The sequence below is a fragment of the Hydra viridissima genome, unplaced genomic scaffold (assembly GCF_058129835.1).
Source record: "Hydra viridissima isolate aposymbiotic clone 2 unplaced genomic scaffold, HvirCarnegie_v1 scaffold_2, whole genome shotgun sequence".
NCBI classification, from domain to species: Eukaryota; Metazoa; Cnidaria; class Hydrozoa; order Anthoathecata; family Hydridae; genus Hydra; species Hydra viridissima.
The window spans coordinates 22,753,403-22,762,067 of record NW_028324301.1 but is presented as its reverse complement, the minus strand read 5'-3'; the positions used below and the strand labels follow the sequence as shown (position 1 = coordinate 22,762,067).

The following is an 8,665-nucleotide window of genomic DNA, read 5'->3' as shown; positions in this document are numbered from 1 at the left end:
CTTTTAAAACTTTTATATTTAATTAGTGATTTTACTTTCAGCAATCAGTACAAATATGTACCTTGTTATAAAATGTCTTGTAGTTATATGTCTAATACATGCTGTTTAGAAACCTCGTGTGTTTTAAACAGTGGATGACTTTTGTTTTCCAATTTTCATCTTAAAAAGTATCGAAGTATTTTGTAGTTCACCACCGCGTTCATTTCAAAACCTTCAAATATTTATTTGATAAAATTTATTTTAATTTAACTTTCAATAAATATGATTAAATTAATATCAATTTACATTTCAACTGGATATAGAATATAATAATAGATGGTACATTCTTTCATAATGAAACAGATATCAAAAATGAGATAACTCTCGGTTGATTTTCTTAGTAACCCGATTTAACTTTCTTTCCAATCTCTTTATTTTTCGACTGTAGGCATCTTTTTCTTCGCAGTTCGAAACGCACGTCAAGTACTTGGTTTTAATACAAACAGTCGGTTGGTTTTCATTTAGGCAAGGCTGAAGTAGTACTTCGCATGATTTAAAACAAAGGTTCAAATCACGTTCGTTTTGATTTTTATGATTTTCGGACTTTTCTAGACTTCTTAAATTTCTTTTGACATTTTTTGTCTTTTTACACTCTTCCAAGCATTTGTGTTTACCTTGCATGCAGACAGAAAACTGTGCTTCCTGAGAGTTCCACCCTTGCTGATCATCAATAGAATTGACGCACATATCAAAGTTGGTGGTGCAACTTCCATAACATTCTGAATCGCATTTTACAACGTCGATGATGGAATAGAGTAAGCAAATGACTACGATTGAAAGAGCCATTATGAAATTTCTGAGAAACTAAAATAAAATTTATACATATAAGTTAAGTAACAAAAAGAAAAAGAACAAAAATAATCGAATAAAAAACATCGAATAAACTATTAAACAGGTTATAGGAACCCACCTTCGAAAATCTTATACTTTGTTCAAATGAATTCCTTTCGGCTTCCTCTTTAAATTTCAGACAAAAATTTATCGGTGCTTTTAAGCTGGTTTTCAATGGACAAGTTTTAATAATCAATTAGCTGACGAAATAATTGTCTAACATGTCAATCCGCCGTTATGAAACTTATATGAACCATCCAACTTGTTTATGTATTGTGAAGAGTCCATCAAAAAAGGAAAAAAAAAAACAATAATTAATCAATTAGAAAAGAATCCACATCGAATGAATAAACAAATGGTATTTTAAAATTTATTGGATTAAATTTTTTAATCAACCAACACGACAACAATGTGACGTTTATCAAAATTTATTTTCATGTGAAATTAATTTCTAAGTTTTTGTTAAGAATTGTTTTCTCCTTTGAATTGGATATCTAATTAAAATTGTTTTTTAATTTTTGTATCAATCAAAAATATCCTACACTATATTTAATAAATATTTAATAATTATTTTAATAATAACAATAATGATATTATTAACAACAATTATGATAACGATGACTTTTACTATTATAATTATAATAGTTATAATAACAGTATTTATTATTATTAACTGTTATCATAAAAACATGATAATAATGGTAACAACACTATTAAAGTGCAAGAGTTAGCGATAACCTAAACTTGACTGTCTGTAGACTTCAATTATTTTCAATTAAACATATCAAAATTATAATGCATGAAAATTACAATCTATGCTTTATGAAATAAATAAAAATAATCTATGAAATAAATAAAAATAATCTCAGCTTATTTTTTAACACAACGTGTAAATGAAGGTGTTTTTTGTGATAATTTGTAAAATACATTTTTAAAAAAAAAAAATTTTGCAAATTTAACAACCCATAAATGACAAATATATATTTATGGTATGTTAATAAGTTTTTGTATTCATATATAGATACATACACATGTGTAAAATCTTATTTATATATGAGTGAATGATGTGTATGCAATATTTAAGTAAACTGTAATTAATTCGAGTATGTAAAGTATGTTAGCTATGTGAATTATCATATACTAAAAACTGCAATCGCTACCCACTTGTCATTATAATTCCATATATATAGTTTAATTTCCTGTGTTCTTAGTATTACTATTAAAATAAATTTTGCTTATTCTGTGAAATTACAAAACGAAACATTGTTACTTTAATGTATATATATATATATATATATATATATATATATATATATATATATATATATATATATATACACATACATTAAAGTAACAATTGACGATGTCTCCTCACGGATGATCTATGAAGATTTACACCAGTAAAAATTAGATGATTTTGGATTTTTGGATTCCTTGTAATTTGTCTTTTTTAAGTGTTTAAAAAGTAACAAAAGGATTTTTTTTAAAATTTATTATGTACTCTTTTTTATGCTAAATATTATAAACAAAATTCCAATCATAAAAACTGTACTTAGATACAAACTACAAATACAACTTAGATACTTCTTTCAACACTTTTAAAGATTCGAGTTTCATACGAAGTTTTTTTTATCAACAGGGAGATCTTAAAAGCGTACATTTTTTGATATTATCTTAGTGGTTACCGTTGTCATCCGTTTATTAAAAATGAATTTTGATTAACAATTATTTGTTTTTTGTTCAATTATTTTTGGAGATTGGTATTCGGTTGTGGTATACTTCTCTGAGAATCGGTTCCTGTTCCTACCAACCGGGAACGAGCCAGGAAATTAAACCATTTTAATTATTTCAATGTAATAAAAAAACTAACTATCTTATAACGACGGTTGATAAAAAGTTTTTTCAAAGGGAGCCACTTAAAAATTAAATCTGTATTGACTAAATCAAAAATTTACAATAAAAATTTTTTCAAAATAAGATTATTCAAAATTATATGCAAAAAGATAAACGTGTTAATTTTTTTTGTGCTTATAAATGATTGCAAAAACTACCGTCAAATAAATTTTTAGATGCTTCCCCAAGAAATCGGGCAAAAATTGATCGGAAATTTGATTGGAAATAATTGGACTTATATTTGATTTGTGCATCATGACTGGGAAAGCAAAGAGTACAAATAATTTGTCATTTTCTTCAATTACCCAGGCAAAACCTTTAAACTCCATTAGTTATGACACTATAACTTTAAACACAACTTGAATTTCAATAAAAATATGCAGATAAGTGAGAGAAAATTAGAAGTTTTATTGTTTTAAAAGTTATGCTAAAAAAAACACAAAATTTATCATTCAGGTTAGCAAGGCAAAATGTTTTAAAATGGCATTTCCAAAACAGATCATTAAATCTCTTCTCAAATTCAAAGGATGCTTAAAACTCTTAAAATTTAGCTTAAAAGTTGTTTCAAATTTTGCAAAGGACCGAAAAATTGAAAAAGTAATAACTTTTCAGTTATTTACTTTAATTAAAAAATCATTTGAAAACCACGTAGAGTATACAATTCTGTTTTTTTTTTTCAGTTCTTTGCCTGAGAACCCTATTTTTAATCTTTAAAAATATTTTTTATTAACTCCAATTTTAAGGATTGGTCTTTTAAACATTTTTTGAACACCATCTCCAAATAATAGAACTTTGTACCTCACAGACATTTTGTGTCTTGTCATACAAACATTTAGACAGGATCATCACATATATCATATAAATCACATAAATCATCACATATATCATTGATTATTGGTTATATGTTTTTAAAATGTCTTGCTCAGAAAATCTTCTCGCTATTTTTATTTGTCTTATTAGATGTCAAGTTGGCGCTTATAATATATAATTAACGATAAAATAAAAACATCTTGAATCTCACATAACTGATAAATAAAGTTGAAAACTATTTTCTCAACTCTCAAGTTTAATTTTGATGCAATTGGTAATAAAAAAAAACAAAAACCATTTGATAATTTATCGATCTTTTATTGAGAAGAACTGATCACGATTCTTGAACTGGGAAATAGTTTTTTTTTAAATTAAAAAAAGCACAAAGATGAAATATTTTGTTTAATTTCCTCCTCCCCTTCCTCCCCTCCACCTATTTTAACAATTGGTTAAAAGACATTATTCTCAAAATTAAATTAAAGTGCCTTAATCTGAAGTTGAAATTGGAAAAATATAAAATTAACCGCTAATATTCACCATCTTGAGTAACAATTTATTTCGTTTAAAAGTTATCTTTTAAAAGTGTTAACCTGGACTTTATTTTTTCAAATAAGGATTTCAAGTATAGAACATTATGCGAATTATACCATGCTTAAATGATTCAGTTTTTAGCCAACAAAGTAAGAATCCAGTTTTAGCTGGATTCTTACTTTGAACTCAAAACTCAATTTTGCAAGAATAAATTTCGTTTTATATGAATCACTCGTCTCAAAAGAATGTTTTAAAGCTCGTTGGTCTAATTGTCACTCGAAAGAATATTCTAATTAACAAATAGACTAAAAAACTTTTTTAAACTACTTTTTATAGTAAAAACCAGGCTAGCAATGTTTTGAATTAGAAAACAAAATAAATTTTAAAGTAAGTTTAATCATGTCGAATAATAGCAATTTTTTATATAATCGTTGTATATATTTCAAATTAGAGCATTTTACTTTGATTTTACTTTGATTTTAAAACCTGTATTTTTTTATTACGAATGTTAATCAGCATAAAATTCTCTATTAAAATCAAACATAAAAATATGAAGGGAGGGGGTGGGTGGGGTAGGGTAGGGTGGAGGGGAGAGAAAGACGTGTTGCGCCTTATAATTATCAATATAATTTTTTTTTTAAATCACGAAAAATGTCGCAAAACACTGACTTCGTCATTTTCTCGCTTAATACGATAATTGATTGAACCATCGATGTGAACTGTCAGCACGATGATTCATCGAATCATCGAAGTGATTCATTAACAAGATGATTAATTGAATTATAGACGTCAATTATGAACACGACAGTTAATTAAAGCATTTATCTATTCATGTAACTGATCACCAAAGTTAACAAATCGCATGAAAATATGAATAATTATCAAAGATCCATAACACCTTAACTCCATAACTCCGTAAATTTTCAAATTAAAATTTGTTTGTATCCATTATTTTACATTGAGAAAAGTATTAAACAGTGTTTATTGCTGTTTAAACTTTTTCTTCTATCATAATTTTTAAAAAAAGTGTATTTGCTATTTTACTATTGTTTTCTGCCAAAAAAAAAAAAAAATGTCGAAGTATATCATTCTTAACATTCCCATGCTTTACTCGCGGCTTATTTTGAGTCAGAGTGTCTGCATGCTTGACGGTGTTATGTATTAAAGATTAATCAAAAAAATGTTTTTAAGTGAAGTGCTATTTTTTCTAAAAATACATTCCATTTTGATATAGGAAGCGTTGAATTAAATAAATTATCTTGAAATATATTTATGGAAAATAAAAAACACCCAAAATAATATTATTTAAAAATGTATTTATGAAAAATAATATAAATATAAATAGTGAAAAAATTCTCGAAAACTCGAAACTAATTCTAAAAAGATGACGAAATAAAAAAATCACCAACCCCCCCAAAACTAATAATATATTTAATAAAAAAGTGTGCGTGTATAAGCATGAGAGTTTATAATGATACCCCCCCCCCCCCTCGTAATATTGTGCTCTCATTAACTTTCTGGAAATTGCAGGATACAGCAAATAGGAGAAAAAAAAAACAACATTTTCGTTTAAATATTTTATAAAAGAAAAAAACCTTTTTCGTCATTTAAGGTTTTGCTGAATAATCCAATAAAGTTGAAGACATCATTAGCTAATCCCCAATACGCTTTTAAGCTATTCTTAGCATTTTTCTTCACTTTTGACAAGTTCTTCGAAATGTGATCAACACAGGCATTTGACTAGCATTATTCTGTAACAGACTATTTCCTAAAGACGCAAACCAATGAGTATTAGCGTCATAAGTAATTGAAAACCGATGTTTTTAGAGGTTTGTGAAAAAAGAAGGATCAAAGTGCTATCCTATAACTTAATTTATATAAATAACTTCAAGTCTTATCGATAGTATTTATCGAAAGAATTTAACGATGAAATATCGAGAGAACAATTTTACGAGTATGCGGTAATGTTTAAACAAACGCAAAATTATCACTTTTTTTTTTTTTTTGGTTGTTTGCAGACTTCTTACTTGATAATAAAAAAATATTTTTTCATAATATTGGTTTTATTATTCTTCAGTTTAAGAACTTACTGCTTTGAAAACAGAGCTCCAAGGTGGACACTTTGAACTTCCATAAAAATAAATTGCATTAACGAAACAAAAGCAACTGAAAATTTAAAAAATTAATGGACGTTGAAAAGAAAGTTCTTTAAGTAAGAAAATAGTTGAAAAAAAATCTCATTGATTTTATCAATGAGATTTTAAATACTGCTTAAAGTAGAAAATAACCTAAGGCGGAAATCTAGCTTGTGAAAATTAGCTATCTCTTAAGGTTACGACCATTAAATTTTTTATAACAAAGATATGGGGCTCCTACTCAAAGACTCTGCACTTAGGAAATAAACTACAGATACAAAACTTAGCGTACTCTTTCATTACTTTGACTATGGTATGACTATTAAAGATGCCAAGCATTAAATAAAATTCTGATAAACTTTATTGTCTCAAATTGTCTCAATTATCTCAGATCGATCAAAAAAATTTCTTTTAGGCTACCTTCTTTTTTGGCTCATAACGGCTCTTTGTTTCTTTAATAAACTTTTTTTTTAAAAAAAAAAATCTATTGTTCTTAAGAAATTTGCGCAACCATAGAGTTTAAAAACAAATAAAGAAAACAAATAAAAAATCAAAGCAGTTAAAATATTTTACTGCAAAAAAAATCAACAGAAGTAATACTGTTATTAATATAAATCACAAAGCAACGCTGCTAATAATATATGTAACTAAATAACCTTAAAACAGTATATTTGAAAAACTGCAGCATTTAAGGTTGTTGTAAAAGTAGTAAAAAGTTTAAATAACGTATAAATGACATGGATGTAATACAAAAATAACATAGAATTTATAATATCTTAGAAATAGCATAGAACTGTTCAATAACATGTAAATAACAAAAAATAGAAATAAGATATAGATAACATTGAAATAGCATAATAACTCTGTTTTTTATTAGTTTTTGGAAAAATATTTTATTTGAAATTTATTTATAAAAATGTAAAAAAAAAAAAAAAAAAGTTTCTTACTTTTTAAAGGTGTCTTTTTTTCCTCTAAGAGTTTTCAAATTCATTATCAATCATACTTTCATCTTTTAAATCGGAAAAAAAATTTTATCAATCATATTTTCATCTTTTAAATTCAAAGAAATTTATTATCAATCATACTTTCATCTTTTAAATCGGAAAAAATTTCACACTAATATCATTTTAACAAAATTCAAGATGCTGATACCACTTATAATTTTTCTATTAAAAGAAACGTTAGGGTGATCTAAAACCTCTTGGAAATTTACACCTGCTGATGTAAACCTCGAAGAGGATTTGAATCTATATCTGCTTGTGATTTCATGAAGAAGTAAAACAAAACACGATTAAATTATTTCCAACAAGAAGAATTTTAAACATAAAAGTAAAACTTTTTATGTTTTTTTTTTTTTGTCTTCGTTTTTATTACTAAAGAGCCGAAAATAATCCTGGCCAAAAAAAGATTGCAATTTTAAATCTTTGTTAAACTGATGATCATTTGTGACTTAAATAGAGTTTCATTAGGAGCATAAATCTCCTGATTTAGTTTTTAGATCCTATAGAAAAATAATTTCTTTATAAAATTTACGAACAAATTACATTTTTTTTAACAAAATAACGATGTCATAATAAATCTGTACGAAAAGAAGTAAAAAATGGAACATATCAGACTGATGGAAGTCTGAAATGAGAATGTGAATTGCTGTAGATAGAAATTATTTACAATAATTTCTATCTACAGCAATTTACATTCTCCAGTGCATTGACCTTAGCTCCTTACTTTTTCAAACTAATCCAAATAAATGCAATTACACTCAACATTATCGCGCTTTTAATGCGCAAAACCTTATTGGTAAAGAATGCCCAGTGAACTAATGTCAATATCAAAGAGCTGTTTTGGATTGTTTTAGTTTAAACAGATAGATTGTAAAGGTGAGGGGAACAATCACACGTAAATAACCTCTGTAAATAAGAATTTTTCGTTTCATTTTAAAAATTTTAGAGCATTGACTTTATAAAGTAATTTGACTGAAGGAATTAGGAAAAATAATTTGTATATAATAAAAACTTTAGAACTGAATGCTTTATGCTTATTTAAAAAATTGTAGTTATTCAGTAGAAACATCGGTTAAAAAAAATTTTTACTTTATGTTGGAGTAACTCTAGAGGCTTCCAACCTTCTATCCAAACTTTCTGAGGCTGGCACCTTAGAAGTTTGTTTCACTTGAAGGGTTAAAACCTTTTTCGGTATATTAAAATCTATTGGAAAACACGTAACATAACTGTTTTTGCCAGAGTTCTCTTTTTTATTTCTTTTTTTTTTTTTAGTAACTGAGTGAGTTATTTTGGATAACTGAGTCGTCGATAAATAAATTAGAATCGATGACGTCTGTTAAGAGGTTAAATTAGGCCCATTTTAACTGCAGAGTTGTACTTTATTGTTTATTGCGTTTGGTTATTACTTTTTTTAATTTTTTAAAT

At 26.3% G+C, this 8,665-nt stretch overlaps 1 long non-coding RNA gene across 2 annotated transcripts; it reads right to left on the bottom strand.

The window, feature by feature from the left end:
• Window positions 1-218: 218 nt before the first annotated feature.
• LOC149892490 (uncharacterized) lies at window positions 219-7,248 on the bottom strand. Of its 2 annotated transcripts, XR_016449923.1 has the most exons (3): window positions 7,187-7,248; window positions 950-1,131; window positions 219-843 (listed from the first exon to the last, which is right to left on the bottom strand). It is a non-coding gene; the product is annotated as an uncharacterized LOC149892490 (long non-coding RNA). The 2 variants fall into 2 exon arrangements; XR_016449922.1 differs by lacking the exon at window positions 7,187-7,248 and having other exon boundaries at window positions 950-1,180.
• Window positions 7,249-8,665: the final 1,417 nt, after the last annotated feature.